The 16243-nt window shown below is 39.5% G+C and overlaps 3 non-coding genes and 1 pseudogene across 3 annotated transcripts; all 4 read left to right on the top strand.

Moving 5' to 3' along the window:
* The first annotated feature begins 1951 nt into the window (after positions 1–1951).
* Positions 1952–2069, top strand: LOC113104300 (uncharacterized; annotated as a pseudogene).
* A 365-nt stretch (positions 2070–2434) lies between these two features.
* LOC113104289 (5S ribosomal RNA) lies at positions 2435–2552 on the top strand. The gene has a single exon (XR_003292016.1). It is a non-coding gene; the product is annotated as a 5S ribosomal RNA (ribosomal RNA).
* Positions 2553–14870: 12318 nt separating this feature from the next.
* LOC113104305 (5S ribosomal RNA) lies at positions 14871–14989 on the top strand. Its single transcript, XR_003292021.1, has one exon. It is a non-coding gene; the product is annotated as a 5S ribosomal RNA (ribosomal RNA).
* A 784-nt stretch (positions 14990–15773) lies between these two features.
* Positions 15774–15892, top strand: LOC113104283 (5S ribosomal RNA). The gene has a single exon (XR_003292010.1). It is a non-coding gene; the product is annotated as a 5S ribosomal RNA (ribosomal RNA).
* Positions 15893–16243: the final 351 nt, after the last annotated feature.

The raw sequence follows: 16243 nt of genomic DNA, 5'->3' as shown, positions 1-16243 counted from the left end.
AAGATTTGTTAAGGTGAGGTTCCCCAAAGAAGTGGCATCACTCCCTTATAGCACAAAGATTGAAACAGCCGAGGGCCCGCAGTACTTTAGGGTGATGCACAGCCACCAGGTGAAGACTTGTAGGCTGTGCATGAGCCCAGAACATTTACTGAAGGAGTGCCCAGAATTCAAGTGCTATAAATGCTCGGAAAGGGGACATTTCGCACGAGACTGCAATGCTGTCAGGTGCCCGGATTGCCAAAAAATGTTAAATAAATGGGAATGCTGGATGGAGGGAGTGGTAGGTGGAAGGGAAGAACAGGTGGACAAACAGGTGCATGAAGGAAACCACGATGAAGAAGGACATTGTGAAGAAAGACAAGAAGAGGATGAATTACAACCAAAGGAATCAGAGGAAGGAACAAACTACAGACAGGAAGGACAAGGAGAAGGAGAAGGAGAAAAAGAAAAAGAAAATGATGAACAGATAAGAGAAGAGGACACACAATTGACCCAGATGGACATATCTTCAATTCATGGACAAAAAGGAAAAGAACAAGACAAAGAAACTGACAACGAAGGAGAAATAAGTATGGAGGAGGATGAGAAGGAAAAGGTGGAGAGGGGACAAATTAGAAGAAGATCACTACAGGTAAAGCCAAATATAGGAACTGCAAGGAAAAAAGTTAAATGTTTTAACAGTTTTGAAGTGCTAAAGGAAATGGTGGAGGAAGACTGAGAATGATGGGTTTTAGATATTTAATTTTTTTCGTTTTAATGGTTTTAAGTGTTGTGACTTTCAATGCAAGAGGACTCTTGAACTTAAAGAAATTTGAATATGTAAAAGAAAAATGTAAAAGAGAAGACATTATTGTGCTACAAGAAACAAACTGGAGAGAAAATGTAATGAATGATTTTAAAAAGAGATGGGAAGGAGGGATTTTATACAATAATGGAGATGGGAGGTTTGGGAGAGGTGTGGCTTTTTTAATGAAGGATGATGTTTTTAAAGCAAGTCAAATTTTATACAAAGATACGATGGGGAAATGTATGGTTGTTCAGATAAAATATGAAGGAAGGGAATTGATTTTAGTAAATATACATGCACCAACGGTGGAGAAGGAAAAGAAAGAGTTTTTTTTTTATGTTTTAAGAAGTATTGTAAAGAAGTATAAAGAAATAATAATGATGGGGGATTTTAATACGGTTTTTAGTAAACAAGAAATGGCAGAAGGAATGGTTTTTAAAAATGACCAGAGGTGTAAAAAGTACTCAAAAATTTTACTCAAGTGAAAGTACAAGTACTTAGGGAAAATTTTACTCAATTAAAAGTAAAAGTATCTGGCTAGAATCTTACTTGAGTAAAAGTAAAAAAGTACTCCATTAAAATTGTACTTGAGTATTAAAGAAGTAAAAGTAAAAGCAAGAAAGAAAACTAGAGATTCTTGTTTAAGCTTTTAATCTCAAAAAACATTAAATGAAATGCATACAAGGTTTTATCCTGCTTTAGAACTGTTTGTATTTAATTATCAAACTATAAGACAGACAATCTAATGCCAGTACACGCTACTCAAAGTTGTAAAACCTCAGATTTAACTTCAGTAGAAGCTGATTCTCAAAATTGTTAGTGTCAAGCCTAGCTCTTTTGGGGCTGAAAAGCAATCCTGCAGTGCTGAAAAGTCTCTCACAGGCAGCCGATGCGGGAAGAGGTGTATTAGTCTTGATATAGAGGCTGCAAATAGCAGGAAACTTTTTGGAAATTTTTCACTTAGTATATAATAATTTTGCCTAAAAATAGAGTCAATGCCCGATCTCTTAATCTTAGCAGGTTTAGGTCTGGTTAGTACTTTGATGAGAGACTGCCTAGGAATACCAGGTGCTTTAAGCTTTTGGGTTTTCTTTCCTACTTATATAATGTACTGGCGATTAGATTGGCTGGTCTTTAAATAGTCCGCTCTTTGCAGCAGTCTTCGCTTACGGCCATACCAACCTGGCTATGCCCGATTTCGTCTGATCTCGGAAGCTAAGCAGGTTTGGCCTCGTTAGTCCTTGGATGGGAGACCGTCTGGGAATACCAGGTGCTGTAAGCTTTTTGGACATTTTTCACTTAGTATATAATAATTTGGCCAAAAAATAGAGTCAATGCCCGATCTCTGAATATTAGCAGGTTTGGGCCTGGTTAGTACATGGGTGGGAGACTGCCTGGGAATACCAGGTGCTTTAATCTTTTGGAAAATTTCACGACATATATAATAATCTTTCATTAAAAAAAAAAAAAAAGAGTCAATGCCCGATCTCTGAATCTTAGCAGGTTTAGGTCTGGTTAGTACTTTGATGAGAGACTGCCTAGGAATACCAGGTACTTTAAGCTTTTGGGTTTTCTTTCCTACTCATATAATGTACTGGCGATTAGATTGGCTGGTCTTTAAATAGTCCTCTCTTTGCAGCAGTCTTCGCTTACGGCCATACCAACCTGGCTATGCCCGATCACGTCTGATCTCGTAAGCTAAGCAGGTTTGGCCTGGTTAGTACTTGGATGGGAGACCGCCTGGGAATTCCAGGTGCTGTAAGCTTTTTGGACATTTTTCACTTAGTATATAATCATTTTGCCAAAATATATAGTCAATGCCGATCTCTGAATATTAGCAGGTTTGGACCTGGTTAGTACATGGATGGGAGACTGCCTGGGAATACCAGGTGCTTTAATCTTTTTGGAAAATTTCACAAATTATATAATAATTTTGCATAAAAAAAAGAGTCAATGCCCGATCTCTGAATCTTAGCAGGTTTAGGTCTGGTTAGTACTTGGATGGGAGACCGCCTGGGAATACCAGGTGCTGTAAGCTTTTTGGAAATTTTTCACTTAGTATATAATAATTTTGCCAAATAATAGAGTCAATGCCCGACCTCTGAATCTTACCAGGTTTAGGTCTGGTTAGTACTTTGATGAGAGACTGCCTTGGAATACCAGGTGACTTAATCTTTTTGGAAAATATCACAAATTATATAATAATCTTTCATTAAAAAAAAAAAAAAACAGTCAATGCCCGATCTCTGAATCTTAGCAGGTTTAGGTCTGGTTAGTACTTGGATGGGAGACCGCCTGGGAATACCAGGTGCTTTAAGATTTTGGGTTTCTTTCCTACTTATATAATGTACTGGCGATTAGATTGGCTGCTCTTTAAATAGCCCTCTCTTTGCAGCAGTCTTCGCTTACGGCCATACCAACCTGAGGGCGCTAGAGAGCTAGTGTGAAACAGGAAGTGAGGTGGCTATAGAAGGGTGAAGAAGGTTCACCCAAAATTGTTTGGTGTGTGTTTGTTTTTTGGTTATTTGAGTCTTAATAATTGTTTTTTGTTTAAATTTTTGGGTTATTTTTATTACTTGTCCTCCCAACAGCATAGCTGTTTGGGAGGGATCATTTTATTTTTTATTTTTTTTGTTTGTTTTTTGTTTTCCTTATTTTTGAAAAATGGACGGAACTACGGCAACAGACACGGACTTGGCACGAGGAACACGGCGGCTAATGGCAAACTGACTGGAAAAAACTCAACGAGAAAAGGATGGGCCTGAAAGGAGATATAAAAGAACCTACACCAAAGAAGCTACAGTAGTAGTGGATTTGACTGAAGTGCATGAAGGTAAAGCTGAAGACATAATACAAGCGCTGAAAGATAAGTTGGATGTGACAAAAATATTGTCTGTAAGACCCAAAATGATGAAGGAGTACAAAATTACATTTAAAAAGGAAGAAGATATTGAAAATCTGAACGAAGCATTGATGATTAAAGGAAAACTATGTGAAATTAAAAAAATTGAATAACAGAGAATTTGTTGTCTCGTTCATGCATTTGCCCGCTTACCTGGATGATGCAGAGATTCTACAGAAGCTGGAGGGATGGGGGGTTACTCCGGTCTCTCAGATAAGAAGAAGATTTTATACCGGCACCAACATAGAAGATGGAACAAGGTTCCTTAAGGTACAGTTCCCAAAAGAAGTGGCCTCCTACAGTACTCGAATTGAAATGGAGGATGGTCCTCAATACTATAGAGTGATACATAGCAAGCAGGTGAAAACCTGCAGGTTGTGTATGAGCCCTGATCATGTGATGAAGGACTGCCCAGACTTTAAATGTTATAAATGCTCGGAAACAGGCCACTTCGCGAGGGACTGTAAGGTGGTGAGGTGTCCAGAATGCAATTGTGTACTGGACAAATGCGAGTGCTGGTATGGAGACCAGCACAATGAAGAAGAGAGGGGGAGTGGGCAGATGCATGAGACAGACAATGAAGAGGAGCAAAGGGAAGACACCGGAGCAAGGCAAAGAGAGGACAATGTAAGCAAGGACAATGACAATGAGATTGAAAAGACTGGTTTAACACAGGACATTGTGGAAATGGAGGTACAGATGGAGTTTAATGCGGTTGGACAAGCAGAAACAGAGGAACCAGAAGAGACTGAATGGATAGGTGAGACGGAAAGAAAAGACAAAGACAGTGAAAACCTGGGCGGAGACAGCACTGCAGGAACATCCAATAAAAGAAGAAGAAAAGTTAAGGTAATACCCAATTTGGAGAAAGCTAAAAATAAAATGTGTAAGCAAAGTAATGAGGAGAAACAAGACTGTGGAAGAAGTGCAAAAGAGGGGGAGGAAATAGGATAACAAAATTATGATGCTAAAGTTTGTACTTTTATCTTTTTTAATTGTGTTGAAAATTGTTACTTTTAATGCAAGAGGGTTAATGAATGGTGTGGAATTTGAAAAAGTCAAGGAACTGTGCAGGGATGAAGATGTGATTTTATTGCAAGAAACGAATTGGAAAGAGAGTGTAATGGAGGATTTAAAAAAAAGATGGGAAGGGGAATTATTTTTTAATAATGCGGAGGGAAAAATAGGAGGAGGAGTTGCGATGTTAATAAGAAAAGATAGAGATATCAGGTCAAAGCAAATGTATAATGACACACAAGGAAAATGCATGGCTGTAGAAATTAAGATGGATGAAGATGATTTTATTTTAGTAAACGTACATGCTACAAATGAAGAAATAGAAAATAAAAAATATTTTAATATAATAGTTGAGTTAATGGAAAAATGGAAGAGGGTAATAATTACGGGGGATTTTAACACTGTTTTTAGTAAAATGGATATGGCTAACGGAATGGTTTTTAAATCGGATGGGGGAAGAAAGGAGTTAATATCATTGATGGGAGAGTATAATGTAACCCAGGTCACTAACCAGATCACTAGTAATTAATAAATGATTTTATTTTTTATTAATATATCTTTAGTATTTATATGAAAATGCAGATTGAAGTTAATTTATATTATATTATAAATTTAGAAAAAGGAAATCGCTAAAGTTGATTAGTGAGGTGAAAGGTTAGTCCTGCCCCCCTGCAAAAGATAGCGCACAAGCAATCAGAACGATAGCAAACTTGAACGAGAGCAGACGCAGTTGCGAATGGTAAATAACGAGATTGTGATGAGACTGACACAAGAGTTTCAATCAACATCTTTTCTGGGGAGAAACACTTTTATTTTTGTTTTCTGATTTATACCTTTCCTTGGTGAGTACAAATTTCATCATACAAAGTGTATTTAGTTATTCTGATTGTGACTACTGTGAATTGCAATGTGGAAAAAAAAAGAATCCAAAGGATAAAAAGTGATTGTAAAAGTTTCCAAAAATGCTTTAAATGTGTTTTATCGTGAAGTATGCACCATGCAGTGCTAGTTTTGCTAACACTGTGTATAGGCCATAGTGTTAAATTGAGCACATGGTGATTAGCGTGTATGTTCTGATGTATGTGTAAATGATTGAGACTGAGTTTTATTTAATTTAAAATCATTTATTTTGACAATTATATTAATGTTTAATTTGGCTTTGTTGTTACAAGGCCAGGTCCCCCCCCCCTTGCTGAAGACTTGTGTTCCTGAATCTGTCCTTGCCGAATATTCATATTCTGGTTTGGACTGGTGAGCCATTCCACCAACTCGTACCTGAAACAGAGAAAAGAGAGTGAAATCTGCTGAACTGGTAGGATCAAACAATTTTTTTAGCTTTGAGTTGTTGTTTTTTTTTGTCTCCAAGATTTTATTTTTGCCTGGATCTTCAGTGGATCTATTTTTTTTTCTCTCCTGGATTAAATTTTTCCACTTTTGATGAACATTGCTTTACATTTTTGAATTTGAGATAAACACTGATCTGTAACTGAAACTCAACGGAACATTAAGTCTTAGTTTGAATGGAAAAACTGAGAAACTGATTTTGAAATTGAATGTGTGGAAATTATTATAAATTCCTGTATTCTGAATCTGAACCTTGATTTGGGGATTTTGATTTTTTCATTTTCTTATTCCTTTTGTTATTCTGAGTTTTTATTATTCAATTTATTCATTGTTATTTTGGTATTTTGATTCTGTCATTTCATTGCCAATTTAAAAGAGAATGACTGAAGTCAACGAATAACCAATCAGAACAATACATTATTTTTCACTATTGGTTGTTGCTTTTCTTTATTTTACTTTATGCTGTGAAATTTGATTTATAGACTATTTCTAGATTACACTATTATACATATCACTTACCTTTGCTCCAGTGAGACGATCCTTAACTTCTGATTCTGGTCCAAAAGCATTCCCATTGATTTAGAATTTATTAATCATAAAGTTCATAGAGTTGTACACAATAGTAGGACCCCGTTACATAAAAAACTTGGCGAGCCAGCCAGGAGCAAAGTTACAGTATAGTGTAATAGTTATTAATCAACTTGATAACTGCAACAGACAATAAAGAGCTAAAGTAAGCCCCCCCCCCCACTTCAAAGAAAATCAGTCCTACAAGTAGAAATGGAAATTGTGAAACGTGAGAACATTGACGTCAAGAATTCAGTTATTGTCAGTGGCATCACTCTCTCTGACCCAGACCAAGAACTAGAAGCCTGTCTTCAGAAATATGGATCAATCAAGCGCAACTTGCTTATTGACAACCCAGAATCTGAGTTCCACCACTGTGCAATTGTGGAGTTTGTCTGTGAATCTGCTATGAGTAATTTGGAGCCCTTACTCCCTATGGAAATCCTAAGTACTCAGGTTGCAAATGTCCTCTTCCATATTCGTAGTCTTGGGAGCGTGTACGTCCCTGCAGTTAGTAGCAGTGCCACTGAAGGGTACTTGGAGAGTCTGCAAGCCATCGCTCAAGCCAGTGGGAAGTCTCTGCAGGATGTTCTTCAAATTGAGCTGCAAAAGATCTCTGTTTTGAAGTTTCCAGCAGACAAACCCTCTAGACCTGACACTCCTGCAGAAGTGATCTCTGAACCCAAAAACCCTGCCAAGGAGAGCACACCGGTAAAGTCACCCTACCAGCTGAGAAGCCCTGATATTAGTGTTGCTGAGACAATGTCATTGAACCTGCCTACAAGTGCTATGAATCCTCCAGGTATTCAGCGAATAGTGATGGAGCATGTAGTGAAAACAAGTGATGCTATGACTCCTCCTCATGCTTTCCGTCTTAAAGCTTTCTCAGGAAAAAGTCCAAGACCGAGCACTGAACCAGACTTTGATACTTGGCGAGCCAGCGTTGACTTTCTACTTAATGATGTGTCTCTTTCTGACTTGCACAAAACTAGAAGAATTCTTGACAGCCTGCTGCCCCCAGCCTCAGATATTGTCAGGCATGTTGGTCCAGATTCTTCACCAACACAGTGCTTAGAGCTTTTGGAATCTGTGTATGGCTCAGTGGAAGATGGAGATGAGCTGCTAGTTAAGTTCATAAGTGCTCTGCAAAACCAGGGAGAAAAACCTTCAACTTACCTGCATCGTCTGCACGTGATGTTAAGTGCCACAATCAGGCGTGGTGGTGTCACAGAGGCTGAATGTAGTCGTTATCTTCTTAAGCAATTCTGCCGAGGTTGCTGGGACAACAGCTTGATTGCCGACCTGAACCTGGATGGAAGGAAAATGTCACCCCCTTCTTTTGCTGAGCTTGTAGTACTCATTCGTACTGCAGAAGACAAGCAGTCTCTAAAAGAGGAGAGAATGAGGAAACATCTCGGCTTAAACAAACATGCTCCTGTTCCAGTCAAGTTTCGGACGACCACTCACCAACAGTCTGTTTACAGCAGCGATGTATCTGATGAGCCTAAGGATGAAGTGCAACATCACTCAAGTCAAAAACAGAAGTCAAAAAGCAATGCTGATAAGTCTGAAGTAGATTCACTTAAGAAAGAAGTAGCAAAGCTTCAAGCTCAGATTTCTATGATGAAGACTGAACCTGTTAGAACAGAAAAGACACAACATGACAATGAACTTTATGAATTGAAGCAGCAAGTAGCTGATCTCCAAGTTCACTTTGTTCCAAGAGTACAAGAGATGTATTCAGAGAAATCTCCAGCTTATAGGAATGTCAATGTAAGTCACAGACCTCGGATGATGGAACCAGAGATGCAAGAAAGCTCACGACCCACCTGGAATTCAACCAACAGACCCCGTCCAGGCTACTGCTTTCGATGTGGAGAAGATGGCCATCTTGCAGTGAATTGTGAGAATGATTCAAACCCTAGTAGAGTTGAAGAAAAGCGCCGTGAGCTGAGGGACAGACAAGCTGCCTGGGACTTGAAAAATCCCTCTAACTCTTAATCTTTAAACTGAGATCAGTCTCTGTCATGGGGCGGACAGGGACTAGCAAAAGAGAACAATGCCCAAGAAAGCATGGCCGTCTGTACAACCAGAATGTTAATGGCGCTCCATGTCATGAAATACCTGCAGGATTGGTAGGAACCAGGTGTACTGCCAGGATTCAAATTGAAGGAAAAGAAGTCAGCTGTCTTCTAGATACTGGATCACAGGTAACCACCATTCCTATGTCCTATTATGAACGATATTTATCCAGACATCCCATGAAATCGTTGGAGCATCTGCTAGAAGTTGAAGGAGCCAATGGCCAGGCTGTACCTTATCTTGGTTATGTGGAGGTCAACCTAAAGTTCCCTAAGGATTTCCTTGGTATGGAAGCTGAAGTCCCCACCCTTGCATTGATAGTTCCAGATGTGACTAATTTACCACAAGTTCTAATTGGAACAAATTCACTTGATGTGTTGTATGCCAATTGTATTCAAGGAGAAACCTTTTCTTGTAAGTCTCTCTTCTATGGCTATCAAGGTGTCATAAATGTACTGGAGAAGAGGAACCAACAAGCTTCAACTGGAAAATTGGGATGTGTGAAGTTGAAAGGGAACCAACCAGAAGTTGTGCCAGCAGGATGTACAGTAGTCCTAAATGCACTTGTGCAAGTAAAAGGTCCTCTGTTTGAGAAGTGGGTGTCAGTGGAGTCACCTATTTCATCTTCCTTACCTGGTGGTCTTCTAGTGGCAAGCAGTCTGCACAGTTTACCTGTAAGACAACGTATAGTGCAGTTACCAGTGGTGATAAAAAATGAAACCCAAACTGACCTGATGATCCCTCCGAGGACTGTCCTCGCTGAAGCTCATGCTGTACAGAGAGTAATAAGTAAAGAGTTTTCCAAGAATGGTGCTGAAAATGAGAAAATGGGGCTAGATCAGTCCAAGATCCCTATTGATTTTGGAAATTCCCCTCTATCACCTGAGTGGAAGGAAAGGATAACCTCCTTATTGAACTCCATGCCTGATGTCTTCGCATTGAATGATTTGGACTATGGTCACACTCATAAAGTGAAACACAGGATAAAACTCAGTGATGAAACACCATTCAAACATCGAGCTCGTCCTATTCATCCCCAAGACGTGGACGCAGTTAGGAAACATCTTCAGGAGCTTCTGGAAGCAGGTGTCATCAGGGAGTCAGAATCTCCATTTTCATCTCCAATAGTCGTTGTTCGGAAGAAGAATAACTCTGTGCGCTTGTGCATTGACTTCCGGAAATTAAACTCCCAGACCATAAAGGATGCCTACGCCCTTCCCAACTTGGAAGAAGCTTTTTCAGTCTTGACCGGATCACAATGGTTCTCAGTCCTAGACTTGAAGTCAGGCTATTACCAAATTGCGATGGAAGAGTCTGATAAGCAGAAAACTGCTTTCGTCTGCCCACTAGGTTTCTGGGAATTTAACCGGATGCCGCAGGGGATCACCAATGCACCTAGTACATTTCAACGACTAATGGAGCGATGTATGGGAGACCTAAACCGGAAAGGAGTTCTTGTGTTCATTGATGACCTCATAGTTTTCTCAAAAACTTTGGAGGTACATGAGACAAGATTGATACAAGTGCTTAAAAGACTCAGATAGTTTGGATTAAAGCTTTCACCGGAAAAGTGTAAGTTCTGTCAAACGTCTGTGAGATACTTGGGCCACATTGTATCCCAAAATGGAGTGGAAACCGACCTTTCAAAAGTAGAAGCCCTTAAAACCTGGCCAAGACCCAAAAATCTAAAGGAGTTAAGATCTTTCCTAGGATTTTCAGGTTACTACAGGAGGTTCGTACAGGATTATTCAAAGATCGTGAAACCTCTTAATGATCTTACGGTTGGATATCCTCCACTGCAAAAGGATCGGAGAAAAAAGATTGAGACCAAGCAGTACTACGATCCAAAGGAACAATTTGGAGAACGATGGTCCAAAGAGTGTCAGCAAGCGTTTGACACCGTCATTGCAAAACTTACATCTTCTCCAGTGTTAGGATTTGCCAACCCCAAGCTGCCATATGTGTTGCACACTGACGCCAGTACTAGCGGCCTTGGTGCAGCACTGTATCAAGAACAAGATGGGCAGATGAGAGTCATTGCTTTTGCAAGTAAAAGCAAAGTACCCAGCCCACAAGTTAGAATTGAAGTGGGCAGTTACTGCAAAATTCAATGACTACTTGTATGGAGCTGACTTCACTGTGGTAACTGATAGTAACCCGCTGACATATATTTTAACATCCGCAAAACTGGATGCTACCAGCTACAGGTGGTTGTCGAGTCTGTCAACTTTTACCTTTAAAATCCAATACCGGGCTGGAAGTAGGAATCAAGATGCGGATGGATTGTCGAGACGTCCACAAGAGGAAGTTCCTGATGATTTGGAAACGAGAAAAGAGAGGGAAAGAATCAGGCAATTTGCTTACCATCACTTGACCGAAATCCCACAAGCAAATGTTTCAACGGAAGTAATAAAAGCTATCTGTGACCGCCATCAAGTTTGTCAGCACTGTGACGACTCTAATTCATTGTACCAACCAGTGATTTTAATGGAATCTCTTGCAGTTGGAGTGGATGCCTTACCTCTTGCGTTCCAGCAGGAAGATACTTTCCGGTCTGGAGAAATTTCCCACTTGTCTGAACAAGACTTACGGAAAAGGCAGAGAGCGGATCCAGAAATTGGAATAGTTGTCAAGCAGCTGGAATCCAATGAAAAGCCCTGTTATAAGACCCTGACTCCTGAATTAAGTCTTTGGTTCAGGGAGTGGAACCGCTTAGAGCTGATAAACGGGGTGTTGTTTAGGAAGAGGCAAGAGCAAGGAAATGAGTCATATCAATTAGCACTACCTGCTGATCTCCGTGAACTGGTCATGAAGGAACTACACAACGAAATGGGTCACTTAGGAATTCAACGAATTCTTGATCTAGTTCGATCCAGATTCTTCTGGCCTAAAATGTCTTCGGTGGTAGAACAAAAAGTAAAAACCTGTGAGCGATGTGTCAGACGGAAAACTCCACCAGAGAAAGCTGCTCCATTAGTGAACATTAAAACCAGCAGACCATTGGAGTTAGTTTGTATGGATTTCCTATCACTTGAGCCAGACCGAAGTAACACCAAGGACATACTGGTGATAACGGACCATTTCACAAAGTATGCTGTGGCAGTACCAACAAGAAACCAAAAAGCCCAGACTGTAGCCAAGAGTTTATGGGATAACTTTCTGGTACATTATGGGTTTCCAGAAAAACTCCATAGTGACCAGGGACCAGACTTTGAGTCCCGCACCATAAAAGAGCTGTGCAAAGTGTCAGGAATATCCAAGATAAGAACTACTCTGTACCATCCAAGAGGTAATCCAGTGGAACGGTTCAACCGAACCCTTCTGCAGATGCTGGGAACTTTGAGCACTAAGGAGAAATCACACTGGAAGGATTTTGTCAAACCTCTAGTGCATGCATACAACTGCACGAGGAATGATGTGACTGGATTCTCGACCTACGAACTGATGTTCGGGAGACAACCCAGACTACCAGTTGATTTGGCTTTTGGGCTACCAGTCAACAGTCAGCCTGAATCTCATTCAAAGTACGTGCAAAACCTCAGGAACCGACTGGAGGAGAGCTATAAAGTTGCAACAGGAAACGCTTCTAAAGTAGCAGCACGTAACAAGAAGAGGTACGATAAACGTGTGGTTGCCTCCATCCTGGATGTGGGTGACCGTGTGCTTGTAAGAAATGTTCGAATAAGGGGAAAGCACAAGCTAGCAGATAAATGGGAATCCGATGTGTACGTTGTAACTAAGACGGCTGGTAACTTACCTGTTTATACGGTCAAACCTGAAGGAAAAGAGGGACCCCTTCGAACGTTGCATCGAGATTTGTTGCTGCCATGTGGATTCCTGCAGAGAGACAGATCTGAAGAGATACTTACCAAAGAAGTACTTCAAAAACCCAGAACCAGAGCTAGTTCTGCCCAAGAACCTAAAGAATTTGAAAGCCAAAGTGAGTGTTCAGAATCTGACGAAGATCTGATTGAGTACCATGTTCCTGGAAGGACTCTGGAGATTGAAAATAGGATTTTGTCAAATACAAATCCTGTTGTCTCTACCAGAAGTGGAAGAACTGTAAACTTACCTGTTGTGGATCCTGTGTCAGAGAAGGATGTAGAATGTCATGTTCAGGAAAACCCTGTTAATGACACAAACTTACCTGAATCTGTGGAAAAAAATCCTATGGACTTGGTTGAAGTTATTGGTGAGGATCTGGAAGATGAATCTGGAGGAAAAATTGACAGAGAAACTGATCAAGAGGAAGCTGTGGAAAGAGAAGCTGATCAAGAGGAATTTGCTGGTGATCATGAGTCATCAGAAAATTCAAATGAAGAAAATGGAAGGGATGACGTTTCTGTTATTTCTGGAATTCTTGAAATTAATCAGAATGAAGAAACTGAACCGGTGGGAGGACTAAGGCGTACTCAAAGATCCCATGAAGCTCCGAAAAGACTTCACTATCCCCAGTGGGGAAATCCCCTTAGTATGGTGATCCAGTCTTTGTTGTCAAGCCTGAGTACAGCGTTCACTAATTCGCTGGAAGAGAACCTGGAACCTGTTAACAATTCACCAACCATTGTGACTGTTCAACCACTGATGCAGAGGGACCTGCATACATTCAGGAGGGGAGAGTGTAACCCAGGTCACTAACCAGGTCACTAGTAATTAATAAATGATTTTATTTTTTATTAATATATCTTTAGTATTTATATGAAAATGCAGATTGAAGTTAATTTATATTATATTATAAATTTAGAAAAAGGAAATCGCTAAAGTTGATTAGTGAGGTGAAAGGTTAGTCCTGCCCCCCCTGCAAAAGATAGCGCACAAGCAATCAGAACGATAGCAAACTTGAACGAGAGCAGACGCAGTTGCGAATGGTAAATAACGAGATTGTGATGAGACTGACGCAAGAGTTTCAATCAACATCTTTTCTGGGGAGAAACACTTTTATTTTTGTTTTCTGATTTATACCTTTCCTTGGTGAGTACAAATTTCATCATACAAAGTGTATTTAGTTATTCTGATTGTGACTACTGTGAATTGCAATGTGGAAAAAAAAGAATCCAAAGGATAAAAAGTGATTGTAAAAGTTTCCAAAAATGCTTTAAATGTGTTTTATCGTGAAGTATGCACCATGCAGTGCTAGCTTTGCTAACACTGTGTATAGGCCATAGTGTTAAATTGAGCACATGGTGATTAGCGTGTATGTTCTGATGTATGTGTAAATGATTGAGACTGAGTTTGATTTAATTTAAAATCATTTATTTTGACAATTATATTAATGTTTAATTTGGCTTTTTAACTCGTACCTGAAACAGAGAAAAGAGAGTGAAATCTGCTGAACTGGTAGGATCAAACAATTTTTTTAGCTTTGAGTTTTTTTTTTTGTTGTCTCCAAGATTTTATTTTTGCCTGGATCTTCAGTGAATCTATTTTTTTTTCTCTCCTGGATTAAATTTTTTCACTTTTGATGAACATTGCTTTACATTTTTGAATTTGAGATAAACACTGATCTTTAACTGAACCTCAACGGAACATTAAGACTGAGTTTGAATGGAAAAACTGAGAAACTGATTTTGAAATTGAATGTTTGGAAATTATTATTAATTTCTGTATTCTGAATCTGAACCTTGATTTGGGGATTTTGATTTTTTCATTTTCTTATTCCTTTTGTTATTCTGAGTTTTTATTATTCAATTTATTCATTGTTATTTTGGTATTTTGATTCTGTAACCCAGGATGAAGGGCAATCTGGCGAAACGTAAGTTCATTTAATAACAAATACATCGCAATGGATTATGTGTAGTAAGTGGATCATGGTTTCTGCGCTGATGACACCTAATTTATTTACTTTATATCTTCAAGACTTAAATCCTCATATGCACATTATTGCTGTTACTGTATTTAGGTGTTGTTGCAAAACTCAAATGTAAACTTTTCATGATTATGAGGTTTTAACTGACTAAAGTTATGATTACTGACTTTATATATTTGAATGTTTGATAGACGTGACGCCATTACGTTATCGCCAATGGCGTCATTACGTCGAGCGTGAAAGAACCGATGAACCGGTTTTTTCAACCGGTTTATTGAATCGAACCGTCCGAAAGAACCGGTTCGCGGAAAAGAATCGAACTTCCCATCACTACTTTAAATAGCCCTCTCTTTGCAGCAATTTTCGCTTACGGCCATACCAACCTGGCTATACCCGATCTCGTCTAATCTCGGAAGCTAAGCAGGTTTGGGCCTGGTTAGTACTTGGATGGGAGACCGCCTGGGAATACCAGGTGCTTTAAGCTTTTTGGACATTTTTCACTTAGTATATAATCATTTTGCCAAATAATAGAGTCAATGCCCGATCTCTGAATCTTAGCAGGTTTGGGCCTGGTTAGTACATGGATGGGAGACTGCCTGGGAATACCAGGTGCTTTAATCTTTTTGGAAAATTTCACGAATTATATAATAATCTTTCGTTAAAAAAAAAAAAAAAAAGAGTCAATGCCCGATCTCTGAATCTTAGCAGGTTTAGGTCTGGTTAGTACTTGGATGGGAGACCGCCTGGGAATACCAGGTGCTGTAAGCTTTTTGGACATTTTTCACTTAGTATATAATAATTTTGCCAAATAATAGAGTCAATGCCCGATCTCTGAATCTTAGCAGGTTTGGGCCTGGTTAGTACATGGATGGGAGACTGCCTGGGAATACCAGGTGCTTTAATCTTTTTGGAAAATTTCACGAATTATATAATAATCTTTCATTAAAAAAAAAAGAGAGTCAATGCCCGATCTCTGAATCTTAGCAGGTTTAGGTCTGGTTAGTACTTGAATGGGAGACCGCCTGGGAATACCAGGTGCTGTAAGCTTTTTGGACATTTTTCACTTAGTATATAATAATTTTGCCAAAAAATATAGTCAATGCCCGATCTCTGAATCTTAGCAGGTTTAGGTCTGGTTAGTACTTTGATGAGAGACTGCCTAGGAATACCAGGTGCTTTAAGCTTTTGGGTTTTCTTTCCTACTTATATAATGTACTGGCGATTAGATTGGCTGGTCTTTAAATAGCCCTCTCTTTGCAGCAGTCTTCGCTTACGGAAATACCAACCTGGCTATGCCCGATCTCCTCTGATCTCGGAAGCTAAGCAGGTTTGGGCCTGGTTAGTACTTGGATGGGAGACTGCCTGGGAATACCAGGTGCTGTAAGCTTTTTGGACATTTTTCACTTAGTATATAATAATTTTGCCAAAAAATATAGTCAATGCCCGATCTCTGAATATTAGCAGGTTTGGGCCTGGTTAGTACATGGATGGGAGACTGCCTAGGAATACCAGGTGCTTTAAGCTTTTTGGAAAATTTCACAAATTATATAATAATCTTTTATTAAAAAAAATAAAAAAAAGCGTCAATGCCCGATCTCTGAATCTTAGCAGGTTTAGGTCTGGTTAGTACTTTGATGAGAGACTGCCTAGGAATAACAGGTGCTTTAAGCTTTTGGGTTTTCTTTCCTACTTATATAATGTACTGGCGATTAGATTGGCTGGTCTTTAAATAGCCCGC

The sequence above is a fragment of the Carassius auratus genome, unplaced genomic scaffold (assembly GCF_003368295.1).
Source record: "Carassius auratus strain Wakin unplaced genomic scaffold, ASM336829v1 scaf_tig00217997, whole genome shotgun sequence".
Lineage (NCBI taxonomy): Eukaryota > Metazoa > Chordata > Actinopteri > Cypriniformes > Cyprinidae > Carassius > Carassius auratus.
Note: the sequence above shows the minus strand (reverse complement) of the source record. Positions and strands in the feature narration are given on the sequence as shown.